The following is a 13438-nucleotide window of genomic DNA, read 5'->3' on the forward strand; positions in this document are numbered from 1 at the left end:
CAAAGCGTTTTATAGAATGACAACAACAAAAAATACACAATTTAAGCACGATGAGAATACACAGTTAGAGAAGATGGTAGATGGTGGTACTAAGTACAGTAGGAGCAGAGGGGTAAAGAACAGTTAAATAAAGGCTCTTCTGAAGAAGAAGGTTTTGAGTCTGGATTTGAAGGAGTTTAGAGAAGGTGACTCGCCGATATCCTTAGGGAGAGAGTTCCACAGCTTGGGGGGATAACAGGTGAAGGCCATGTCACCTATACAATGTAGACGGGCTTGGGGGACAGTAAGGAGAGCAGAATTAGAAGAGCGAAGGTTGTGAGGTGGGGAGTAGGGTGATAACTCAGACAGGTACCGAGCCATGGAGAGCCTTATAGGTGAGCAGGAGGACTGTTATGTCGACAGGAAACTTGACAGGAAGCCAGTGCAAGGACTCCAGGATAAGAGTAATGTGAACACTTGCACTAGACCTGGTTAGGATTCTGGCTGCCGAATTGTGGACATACTGGAGTTTCTTCAATGGTGATTTAGAAACCCCAGAGAGTAGAGGGTTACAATAGTCAATTCAAGATTAGACAACACTTTTCAGCCACAGTTAGTGATAACATAGGGCGTAGTCGAGGAATATTTCTGAAGTGAATGAAAATGTTTTGACAACATTCTACACATGTGGGTCGAACGTCAAATATCATCCCCAAGTTTTTCAGTTTAGACTGAAGCTCAAGTACAAGACCATCTACAGATAGGGTTTCTTACGGGTTTTATAAAGTTGATGGGTGGTGCCAATAAGCATGGTTTCAGTCTTGTCACAGTTAACATGAAGGACATTTTGAGTCATCCAAGTTCTTATGTCAGAGATGCAATTAGAATAGAGACAGCCACATCAGCATAAGGTTTGGTATGTATGTATATATGAGTATCATTAGCATAGTAATGATAGCTGAGGCCATGTGATCTAAAAAAATGCTTCAAGCTAAAGCTGTAAGCTTTAAGCTACACAAACACACGTCTAGTATACTCGCAATCAATTTGGGTTGTTTAAGCATAGAGGAATAAGAGGGTTTAAGGGGGTTTCTAATATTATGTGATTTTAGATATACAAGCTTTGTCAGAAACCTAACTACCATGTAAAAAGTAAGACTACAGAAATAATAATAATATACATTTACATTAACACTGCACTGGGAAAGAGAGGGGTTCATGCAGACACACTGACTGGACACTCCGGTACATTAACACTGCACTGAACGAGAGAGAGGGGTTAATACAGACACACAGACTGGACACTGCAGTACATGAACACTGCAATGAAAGAGAGAGAGGGGTTAATACAGACACACCGACTGGACACTCCAGTACATTAACACTGCACTGAGAGAGAAAGGTTCATACAGACACACCGACTGGACACTGCAGTACATTAACACTGCACTGAACGAGAGAGAGGGGTTAATACAGACACACTGACTGGACACTCCAGTACATGAACACTGCACTGAGAGAGAGAGGGGTTCATACAGACACACTGACTGGACACTCCAGTACATGAACACTGCACTGAGAGAGAGGGGGTTCATACAGACACACTGACCAAACGCTACAGTACATTAACACTGCACTGAGAGAGTGGGGTTAATTGGCTCCGTGAAGTTGGCCCCTCTACAAACAGCACAAATGATTAAACTCACCTCATTCGTTAGTGTTACGTTTGTGGCGTTAAAAGTAGCATTTGTGCTGCTTTCAATTCCGAGATATAGAGCCTTGTTTTTTCGGGGTCATGACATCTCTCAGCCCCCCTACAAGATCGTAGCGGAACCAGACTGGTCTCATTCGTTAGTGCTGCTTTTGTGCCGGTTTGTGCCATTGAAAGTAACTTCCCAGCTACTTTCGTTCCTTAGATATAACATCTTCTTTTTCAGGGGGTGACGTCACTCAGCCCCCCTACAACGTTGTAGGGGAACCAGACCGGTCTCAATCGTTAGTGCTGTGTTTGTGCCGTTGAAAGTAGCGTTTGTGCTGCTTTCATTCCCGAGATATAGCGCCTTGTTTTTCTGATGATCACGTGACCATGCACGGTGACTTGGACCTCAAGTAACCCCGTCTGCCAAGTTCAAGCACTCTGTTACCAGCGCGAGAGTAACAATTCTGCAACTTCGTTCCTCTGTTTGCCCAGGTACGGGGGGCGGTGGTGGATTTTACATTTAATATCATTATCTTCTATGCGTTTGTGTGAACAAGAAAATATAATTTGTCTCCAATATCATACCCCAATTAGAAGAGTTGCGGGTGTAGACTTAAAAAGCAAACATTAGCAAAATTGTATATTCTTACAAAGAGGCTTTAACAAACAAGTCTTAATACCTCATAGCGGTGACCTTTTTTAAAAATCTGAAGAAGTAATCAGTTTCGCATTGTCTCCTTCTTAGATAAACAGGCATCAAGGGACGTGTGAAAATTCAACCTGTCTGTCGAGCCACGTATTTAAAAAGACTTGAATTTGCAACTTTCTGAACCATTGTTGCTCTTTTTTATGCAAAGCCAAAGTGAAAAGGAACCAGGACTTCAGGACCTTTTTTTTAAAGGGGCACTATGTACAAAGTTTACACAGTTCATAACACAACCGAGAAACAAGAGTCTATCATCTCACACATGAACACCGTGGCAATATTGGAAAATAGTTTTATTTTCACAGAACAGAAGTAAACATATATCTAGGTTCTCTGAAAATTGGCATTATCCATGTGTTTGTATTTACAGGGGTCTTATGCGCAAACATGAAACGATTAGCTCACAGTTCTTTTATCTGTGTTTCTGGTCAGTCCTTGGTGTAGAATACAGCATGAGGGCACACCTTGACCTCTGAATACACAGATATGACTACAAGGACGTTTACAGGTACCAACACACTCAGTACTTAAATTACTGGATGTGATGAAAACAATGAATGCAATTTGTTTTCCGACTCTGTCTGGTCGGGTGGGGGTGGATGTTTTACATTTTAATATAGCGCCTTCTTTTTCTGGCCGTGACGTCACTCTGTGCCGTCGGCACCATACAAAACCGCAAGTTCACGACCACCAGATCTTTCAATTGTGATCTCTTGATCAGCTGACCCCAGCCTTTGCAGTTGATGTTTGATTTATCTGCATCTCTGGCGAAGACCTCTTCTTCCAAATCGTAAGTTACTTTACAAACTAGAAATGCTATACTGTAATTATGATGCTACGTTGACGTTCATGAATTTATTTTAAAGTAAAGATATTTGAGAAACTTGTTTTATTTCGTGGGGAATACTACAAAAATTAGTAAGCTGCATTTGCCGTTATCATGATATTTCTACACATGCAAGTGAAACTTGAAAGGATTTGTCACACTTCTGAATTTAAATTATAATGTTTTATTTCTGTAAGTGTTACAAGGAGAACTGAACCCCAAAAAATCTCTGACATGTTAGAAATTGCTGATGTGAAAGCAGAAATGATTAAGTGGTGATTGCAATGCTTTAAAAACATATCATAAACGAAAGAAGTGGTGATGGGCCTTGGTATTGCAGTTAACGTGAGTAGGCAGGTCTACAAAATATTAATTTATCAATTTCTATCTACATATACAGAGACTTTTTGATGTGCACTTAAACTGTAATCCATAACAATGTAAAAAACTTAGTTATTTTCATTTACGCGGTGGAGGGAAGTCCCCATTACCTGTAGAGCGCGTTCACTGGGGTTTCCAGAGAAGCACTATGTAACTGAAAGGATATTATTATAAATCACGTAAAAATTGGGAAGAAGCACAGTTTAAGCTAGGTTTGGTGAAATTCATTTTTTGTTACATTTTTGAGTGTTAATCGGACTTCTCTATACTTTGCATTAAACATTTCCTATAATACCCGGGCCATGGGTCTAGCTAGGGATTCGGCCATCACATGAACACTAAGATTAAAGGGTGACATCATGGAGCTAACAAAAGAGAAGTGTAAAGCTCGCCACGATTTGTTGTTTGAGACTTCAGTTCCAAGCAATATACAGTGTTTTGCATTCATCCTTATTTCTTTCTGGGGATTTAAACTACTCATCAATTGCTTGATTTTTTTTAAACCTTGAGCGGTCAGATTCCACGTACTGCACTACATATTTGTGATTTTTGATTGTTAATTCTTAATTGTGTATGAAAAGTAGATATCAGACCTACTGCATGCAGTAGCTTATTAAGGACCTGTTGACTTTCTATTGTTCCATTACCTGTAGAGGAGGAGAGGGGTTTATAATGTACATTGAAGTACCTGCCTCTTTGAAGTTCTGAGCATCTTTGGGAATGTTTGCACGGTTTACGTTGTTTGTATCATGTCCCAGAAGCAGCAGGCACGAAACTGGTGATTCCACTATTGTAGTAAATGTAATAGAGTTAACCATTTGACAATAGATTAAGGTCTGCCTTCACAGAGCATAGAACAGGATAAAATTAGTTTTGTGAGCTTTATTAAGTTATACCCTCACATAACAGAGTATATTAAGGAAGTACAGAGTTGGTATAAAATTGCATCATTTGGTGTGTTACACTGTTACCACACTTAAGAGACCAAGGAAATGTACTGGATTAAAGCTCTGCATTGTTCATTGTTATTCTGACATTGTTAAACATTTTACACATTGTTTGGTTACGAAAGTCGATGTGAGGACAGGATTTGTTTTTTTGTATTTTAAACAATGTATGTTGTTGCACCAAAGTACTCATTCTACATATTTGCCCTTCATTCCAGGATTCATCACCTACGGGCACTGTTAGGAGGGTAGGAACTTAACAGTACTAACATTCAGGCTGTGCTGCCAGACATAACCTGACAAAAGAATATACCCAAGTGCTGCAGGACTGCAAAGGTAACAAAGAATAAATGTATACATGCATAACAGATAAAATCACACTTAAAACCTCACACACAAAAAAATAGCAGAAGGATACGATGCTTTTCCTTCTGATGAAGTTCTAGAAAAAATAGGTGTAGCTGGGGACCAAGAGCCAAGTTGTACCCTTGATGCATGCCCGACAGCATTGGAAGACTGGGTAACAGAAATCTGTGAAGAATACAGGTTGCTTGCTGTGGACAGTGGTGATAGACATAACCTGCATTTCCTACCGGAGATTGTTCCTCATCTCACGAGGCTTGCTTGCTATCTCCCACTCTGGATAGGCTTAATGGTTCCACTTTTCAAAAGTGTGAACATTACTGCAAGTTCAGCCAATGAGGAGGCGGATTTCAAAAACCTAATACAATCAGTGCTGAAGCATGACACTGCCAATGCGAGATGACAGGTTCCTTATGAAGCACCTAGCACACATAGGAGGTATGAGAATATCAATGGGTGTTCATAGTGTTTCCCAGCAGTGTGAGAGGGCCGTTGTCAGTGCTACCACCTGTGAGGCAGAGACATCCAGCACTACCTAAAAAACGGAAACCATCTTTTTATCTTGTGCCTTGTTCTGAGTGGTTACAACATAGATTGTTCGGTTCCTGTGAAAAAGGCTGTAGTGGCTCTGATGAGGAACTGAAGCAGCAGAGACCTGCCCCCAGTAAAGGTGAGTGGAGACACTGTGAGTGTACTGAACACTAGTGCCTTTGATGTCAGTGCCTATGCAGGGCCTATTGCGATAGCAGGTCTTATAGCAGCTATGTTAATCAGGCTGTAGATAGCATCTACAACTGGTGAAACATTTGGCACAGAAAGGTGTGCACAAAGATGTTTATGTTCTAAGAGCTAAAATTTTGAGGGACATCTTTGGTGCAATTAAAACAGAGTCAGAGCTACAATAAGTGAGAGCTGAATGTAATATTTCAGAAATCATAGCAAAAGTGTTGTTAACACTTGTTCAAATTACAGATGTGCAGAACACCCTGATAGAAATGCAAGTTTGTGACCCAGCTTTATCAGAACACATGTTGTGTAATGGTACTGTAGAGCACCGCTTGTCAACTGGGCAACATCCTGTCATTGACTGTGATGTGGGAGATTGGCTGAGTCGTGAAGAAAACACTGTCCAGTCTCAAAATATCTTTGAGAGTCAACTTTCAGATTTTCCACATAACCTGGAATTAAATGGGACCTTCAAATTAAGAGGTGTCACTGCATTCTGCCCACCTGTCCTGGGTCATTACATTGCATATTGCAAAAGACACGACTTCACCTGGGAGAAATCTGGCGATCTAACAAAGGCAGTCATATCTGTGTCTTCAGAGCTCAAGGTGTGCACTCATGCTGTTTTCTACACCAAGGACTGACCAAAAATACAGATAAAAGGACTGAGCTAATCGTTTCATGTTTGTGCATAAGACCCCTGTAAATACAAACACGTGGATAATGCCAGTTTTTCCAAAGAACCTAGATATATGTTCACTTCTGTTCTGTGAAAATAAAAACAATTTCCAGTATTGCCACGGTGTTCATGTGTGAGATGATAGACTCTTGTTTCTCGGTTGTGTTATGAACTGTGTAAACTTTGTACATAGTGCCCCTTTAAAAAAAAGTCCTGAAGTCCTGGTTCCTTTTCACTTTGGCTTTGCATAAAAGAGAGCAACAATGGTTCAGAATGTTGCAAATTCAAGTCTTTTTAAATACGTGGCTCGACAGACAGGTCGAATCTTCACATGTCCCTTGATGCCTGTTTATTTAAGAAGGAGACAATGCGAAACTGATTACTTCTTATGATTTTTAAAAAAGGTCACCGCTACGAGGTATTAAGATGTGTTCGTTAAAGCCTCTTTGTAAGAACATACAATTGTTTGCTAATGTCGCTTTTTAAGGCTACACTTGAAACTCTTCTAATTCGGGTATGATATTGGAGACAAATTTAATTTTCCTGTTCACACAAACACATAGAAGATAATGATATTAAATGCAAAATCCACCACCGCCCCCCGTACCTGGGCAAACAGAGGAACAAAGTTATAGAATTGTTACTCTCGCGCTGGTAACAGAGTGCTTTAACTCAGTTGACGGATTTACTCGAGATCAAAGTCACTGTGCATGGTCACGTGATCAATGGAAAAACAAGGCGCTATATCTCGGGAACGAAAGCAGCACAAACGCTACTTTCAACGGCACAAACCGGCACTATCCCAGCACTAATGAATGAGACCGGTCCGGTCCTCCTAAGACGTTGTAGGGGGGCTGAGTGACGTCACAACCCCCCAAAAAGAAGGCGCTATATCTCGTGAAAGAAAGTAGCAGGGAAGTTACTTTCAACGGCACAAACACAGCACTAACGATTGAGACCGTTCCGGTTCCCCAAAGACGTTGAAGGGGGCTGAGTGACATCACGACTCCGAAAAAACAAGGCGCTATATCTTGGGAACGAAAGCAGCACAGAAGTTACGTTCAATGGCACAAACATAGCACTAACGAATCACGTGGGTTTCATTGTTTGTGCTGTCTGTAGGAGGGGCAACTTCACGGAGCATACTATTTGAATGCAGAATCTCTTCCTGCGTGTTTAAGTGTTTAGAGAAAATTCCCACGACACTACTAAAAACTTTGCCCCTCTACTGAGCATATACTATATTTTCCTGATATAGGAAACAGAGCAAATAAAAGTATCACCATTTAATTACATGCAATACCAGATGCAATCTCTTACCATCTGAAGAGCAAGAGTTCACATGAAAGTACATCAAAACCTGATAGTTTCAACAAAAAAGTGTCTCTTGTTGGACAAATATTCAGGAACCCGCTACAAATAATCATCTGGTACCAATTTTTCTATGTATATCACCATTCTCTGTTGTGTGTTAGACTTTCAGCGATACACAACCTTGAATTACAATGGAAAATGGTTTTATATATATATACTATGTACCAAGATCTCTCAGTAACAAAAACAAAACCACAATAATATTATAAGAAGAAGGAGACATGTTCTTCTGGTTCTGTGGCTGAACCATATATATACACACAAGAATATGCAAAAACTTTGTTTTAATCTGAAATTTTATATACAAAGATGTTAAAGTAACTACGTACAATAGATATTTATCATTAAAATCTTAAAATCATTCACTGATGATAACTTCTCAGTAATATGTATATTATATTGACATTTATATTGGTTATATATACATATCACAGCCTATTAAATATTCACTTTAAATTCATGAGCTCTTAAGCCCGTAGTGGTAGTGAGGACGAATCAGATGTTAAATCGAGGAAGGGAGACAGTAGATTGAGCCCCACCCCCCAGACAGACTGAGAAAGGGTTCATTGTCACACAGATGAGCACATTTGCAAGACAATGCGAGGCTCCGAACCGCAGCAGCCACAAATCCTGCTCCTGTGTCAATGTTAAGAGGGTTTATAAGACATTCAACACACATTTCTTGATTCATGGCGTAACGTGTCCTCCCTATTCACTAACATTATAAGACCACGTCCCAATTTCCAAACTGTACCCTAAGCCCTTCCTCCAGGTCCACACCTCCATGACGCAGCGTAAGAACTGTGGACTTCAGTGCATGTGGACAGAATTTCTTAAATATGTTTTTGTTTTCCTATCTCCATTCGCAGGCTGATGAAATTGAATCTCATCGCGTCTGTCCCCGAACCAAAAGGGGGTGACACGTTGTGTTCATTCGTCTTCAGCAGACTGAACTCCAAATGGGCGAAGTAAACAAAGGAAAACGTGGTGATACCGCCGTTTTTGTGTAACTAAATACATTTCAACTCGACTATCCCAGTACACAAATCACAGTCTGGGGAAAATAACTCATTCATTTGCTTTCTTTCAACACAAACTAGGCAGGACCTCAAAGCTTTGTACTACTGAATACGTCTACTATTAAATATTCCATCTACAAAATATACTGCAGGTAAACCAATATTATATTTATCAAAATGGGGTGACGAAATCAAATCTGTACATCAAAACCTAGAACACAAACAGGATGAATCTGAAAGTAACACATAATCTACAGATGTAAATAATATATACAGCATGAATACTTAAAGTAGTTCAGGTGGGGAGCTGCGTCAGCATGCGTAGGCTGCATAGGAACATGTAGAGCTTTATTCCTGTGCTGAAAAGAGAAAAAAAGAAATTTCGGCTGTGGAAACCTTCTTCAACAGCTGAAATGTTGTTTCTTCTCTTTCCGGCAGGGAATAAACCTTTACTTGCTCCTGAACCGAAGGTAGTCCAATTTATGTAATTTTGTTTTACATAAAATACGCACGTATTAACACCATAAAAAATAATATTTTAGTTTCCAATTGTGGGGGAAAAGCAAGCGCTGTCTTGACATTAGTGGTTCTATAATAATTAAGCCTGCTTTACTACACCAGCTACATTAGTTCATCATTGGGTATTCCTCAGACTATATTCAGAAGACGGCAAAACAGAGCACAAAGCAATAACTCGTCGCAGCAATTAACAGGGTCTAGGAGGGGAAGCTGATAGAACAGAGTTGTAATCATTTTCTTAAGACTCTTTTGTGCTCAGCAGAAGATTGAAAAGGGCAGCAGAGGACAGTCGGGGATGTAATTTCACGAAAACATTTGTTCTGTCTAAATTGCCAGTATTTAACACACTGACTGGACACTCCAGTACATTAACACTGCACTGAGAGAGAGAGGGGTTTATACAGACACACTGACTGGACACTCCAGTACATTAACACTACATTGAGAAAGAGGGGGGTTAATACAGACACACTGACCGGACACTCCAGTACATTAACAGTGCACTGAGAGAGAGGGGTGTTCATACAGACACACTGGACACTCCAGTACATTAACACTGCACTGAGAGAGAGAGGGGTTCATACAGACACACTGGCTGACTGGACACTGCTTTAATGTACAATAAGGTACATTAACACTGCACAGAAGAGATAGTTACCGCCACGTCGATAAATAATCTGCCCACAAACATATTTCCAAGACTCCAAAGTCTCCTAAATTGCCTTTCACATGGAGAAAGTGTATCAATTGACGACATATTTCTGTCCACATTTAAAGAACAGCAATAACATTAATGAGAATATAACCAGACCACAACTAGTTAAGTTCGCAGAAAAGAATCCCTCGGCAACATCACAAACCTTTCCTACTTTGCTCTGCATCTCTCCACTACAGATTCAACAGTGAGGAAGTTAAAAACACCGTTTTTAAACACAGACATTACTACATAAAAGTCTTACTTACCCGACGGCTCCGTTTCTTCATTTGTTTCTGCAGTGATTTCACAGGGAGGCATGAGTCCAACATGATCCGTCTGTCCCTGATCTCCTCCTGCTCCCGACTCCTTCTCCCACAGCTGCAGTCGCACTTTAAAGGTCTCGTTTTCCTTCATTCGCGTTATTTCTGTCCCGAAACTGTCCTCCACACACTGTGTGATATTAATCACGGCCCGACTCACCAGGATCTGGGAGACGCTGCGGAGTTTGTCTTGAAACTCGTTCTCAGAGTCAGACATCCTGTTTCGGAAAACTTCTGAAACTTCATACACGAACGATTTGAGCAAAACCTCCACGAAACAGTGAAGCTCGTTTTCCTGCTTCATTTGCGCGATTTCGACCCCGAAACCGTTGTCGACAGACGTGATTTTAATCACGACCCGTCTCGCCAGAACCTGAGAGATCCGGCGGAGTTTTTCTTCAATCGACTTCTCGGAATCATCTGTCCGGTTTCGGAAAACTTCCGAAACTTCATGCACGATCGATTTAAGCACAGTCTCCACGAAAAAGTGCGCCTCAGTTTTCAGATTAAGCAACAGATTCTCCATTTTTTTCAGAGTCGATCTGGAAGACACAGACAAGTCCTGCAGCTGCCGCGGCTGCAAACACATGGGCTTGAACACAGAAAGCGAAATGTGGTCAAAGAGAGGATTTCCGGGTTATCAGATGAACTTCCTTAGTGACCGTTGCTATAAACCACAAAAATATTATTCGAATAATAAAAATCTGAAAAAAAAATAGTCCAGAATAGATGTTTGCGTTATATTATAGTGTAACGTATACGGTCGACATTTTTTTATTTTTATTAAATGTGTAAATAATTTACAAATACAACTAGAGGAGCAGAAACAGATACAAGAGAAAAAAAACACGAACAGAAAAAAAATTAACTGGCAGAGGTAACGAAGTAAATTATATTTTTTTACATGTATCAAATGTTTTCCTTGCTTAAGCATTTTTTTCATTTTTATAGAATTTAAATAATATTTCAACTCCATCTGAAAAGTACTAAAAAGGGGAGTATTATTGGACCATTTTGATTTATGAATGTGAAATTTACTCAGAATGACTAATACATTTGCTATAAATAAATTCTTTTTTAAAAAAGTTCTCTTACACAGTACAATATCAAAGTCCTTAAACCTAAAAAAAACACCTTTAAATGCCTACAAAAAAACTCTGCAAGTCCGTCCAACTTCACAAACACACACCTTACAAGTAAATGTACCAAAGATTCCCTTTCAGCCTGACAAAAAACGCACAAATCATCCTGCTCATGCTTAAATTTAGACAGTACTTATTTAACTGGATAAAACCTATGAACAATTTTAAATTATATCTTTTTAGCTTTATTTGTAATACAATATCCATCAGGAGTTATCCAAACTAACTTCCAATTTATATTTTCAAATGGTGCACTCCGAAAAGATCAACTTGACACGCACACCTTTCCTGTATAAAATAAAAATCATCTCTCATTTTTTTTACAAAACAAATTGGTTTTCTTTTTACAACATTTCGAATACCGTTAATTTAATAGAAACATCTACCTTAATTTCTTATTTATTCCACACGTCTGCAGTCACTGTTTACATGTCTGCATTGTTTACTTGTACGTTGTCTACTGTTTGTACAGTATATTGTCTTGATGTACTGTCTGTACTTTGTGTAAAGTATCTATATCTATGTTCTCGCAGTCTCCTTCCTCACCGCTCCTGCTCGCTCGACACTCAGTCTCTATGTCTGGGCTCGTTGAATCTCTGCCCAAGTCTTTTGGATCTTAATGACTATATGAACAAAAAATAATTTCACCTATAAGGCTCTGCATGGCTTGGCACCTCAGTACCTGTCTGAACTATTATCGCCCTACTCCCCACCTTGCAACCTTCTCTCTTCTAATTCTGCTCTCCTAACTGTTCCCCAAGCCCATCTACATTGTGTGGGTGACAGGGCCTTCTCCTGTTATGCCCCCAAGCCCTGGAACTCTCTCCCCAAGGATATCACAGAGTCACCTTCTCTAAACTACTTCAAATCCAGACTCAAAACCCTCTTCTTTAGAAAAGCCTTTACTGAACTGGTTCCATTCTTCACCCCTCTGCTTTTCTTAGTACCACCATCCACGGTCTCCTCTATATATTGTAATTGTGTTTTATCTTGTGTATTTTTATTTATTGTTGTTGTCATTCTGTAAAGAGCTTTGAGAAGCCACCTTTTAAGGCGCTATCCCCATGTACCCCATGTATTAAGAAGACCCCCCTATTCCAGTATATTACCTGTAGTGTTATATTAAAAAAATCATAAAAAAATAAAGAACACTTTCACAACCCAAAGCAAGGTTGTATGAGGTGAGGGGGGCTGTCTGCTGTGTAAAACACTTGGTTGTAGCATTGTGAATGTTGTGCTTCAAATGCTATTGAGTCATGAAGAGGACCTCCCTATCCCAGTGTATTGCGTGTCTAATAGGTGCCGTATTGAAAAAATCATAACAAAAACTGAAAGAGGTTTCACAACCCAAAGCAAGGCTGGGAAAGGTCAGAGGACCTGCTTAGTGTGTAAAACACTTGCAGCATTGTGGATGCTGTGGTTTAAATGCTATTGGCTTGTGAACAGCATCCCCCTATCCTAGTGCACAGTGCCACATTCAATAAAACCATAAGAAAAAGAGATTCACAACCCAAAGCTCTGCCAGTCTTCTGTGTAAACAATCATGGACATCATGATTTGAACATCATGGGTGCTGTTTTTAAAAAGCTGTTGAGTAAAGAATAGGAATTTTCCTGCAGAATGAAAAAAGGAAATAAAGAAGGGGTTTCAGAAATAAAACAAAGCTTTATTCCCGTGCTGACAGTCTGGGTAATTGGAAACTGCTGTTCTGCTTCCTATGGTCATATATGGGTTTTTCGCATGAAACTCTATTGAGCAGTATTTCTGCGTTGTGAATGTATGTATACAGCGGTCCCCCAGTGTTCCAGATAGTGCATAATTGCGCATCAATCAAAACCCCGACTGTCAGAAAAGAATAATTAGCTCACTGATATGTTTATGGAGGGGTTGTGAAAATTTTCAAAGTCGTAGTCTTTAAAATGCATTTGGTTTGAAGGCGTTCTGTGTTATATGATATGTGATATGGACACAAGAATATTCATGCGTGGAATAAAAAGACAAACTGTAGGCTGTGAGAACATTCACAATGTACTTTATACACAGAGCAATTGTATATACAAA

General features: G+C 39.8%; 1 protein-coding gene across 1 annotated transcript in view; it reads left to right on the top strand.

Moving 5' to 3' along the window:
- LOC138243427 (scavenger receptor cysteine-rich type 1 protein M130-like) overlaps nucleotides 1-13438 on the top strand; it is a 359441-nt gene that overhangs the window by 138634 nt on the left and 207369 nt on the right. The gene's annotated exons all lie outside the window — the stretch shown is intronic.

The sequence above is a fragment of the Lepisosteus oculatus genome, chromosome 14 (genome assembly GCF_040954835.1).
Source record: "Lepisosteus oculatus isolate fLepOcu1 chromosome 14, fLepOcu1.hap2, whole genome shotgun sequence".
In the NCBI taxonomy this organism is placed as follows: Eukaryota; Metazoa; Chordata; class Actinopteri; order Semionotiformes; family Lepisosteidae; genus Lepisosteus; species Lepisosteus oculatus.